We start from the raw sequence: 260 nt of genomic DNA on the forward strand, positions 1-260 counted from the left end.
GTGAGTCCTTTCACACTGTAGAGCACTCCAACACAGCCATCAGAAAGATGGTGAGTCCTTCCACACTGCAGAGCACTCCAACACAGCCATTAGAAAGATGGTGAGTCCTTTCACACTGCAGAGCACTCCAACACAGCCATCAGAAAGATGGTGAGTCCTTCCACACTGCAGAACACTCCAACACAGCCATTAGAATGATGGTGAGTCCTTCCACACTGCAGAACACTCCAACACAGCCATTAGAAAGATGGTGAGTCCTT

The sequence above is a fragment of the Oncorhynchus gorbuscha genome, unplaced genomic scaffold, assembly GCF_021184085.1.
Source record: "Oncorhynchus gorbuscha isolate QuinsamMale2020 ecotype Even-year unplaced genomic scaffold, OgorEven_v1.0 Un_scaffold_2499, whole genome shotgun sequence".
Taxonomy (NCBI): Eukaryota; Metazoa; Chordata; class Actinopteri; order Salmoniformes; family Salmonidae; genus Oncorhynchus; species Oncorhynchus gorbuscha.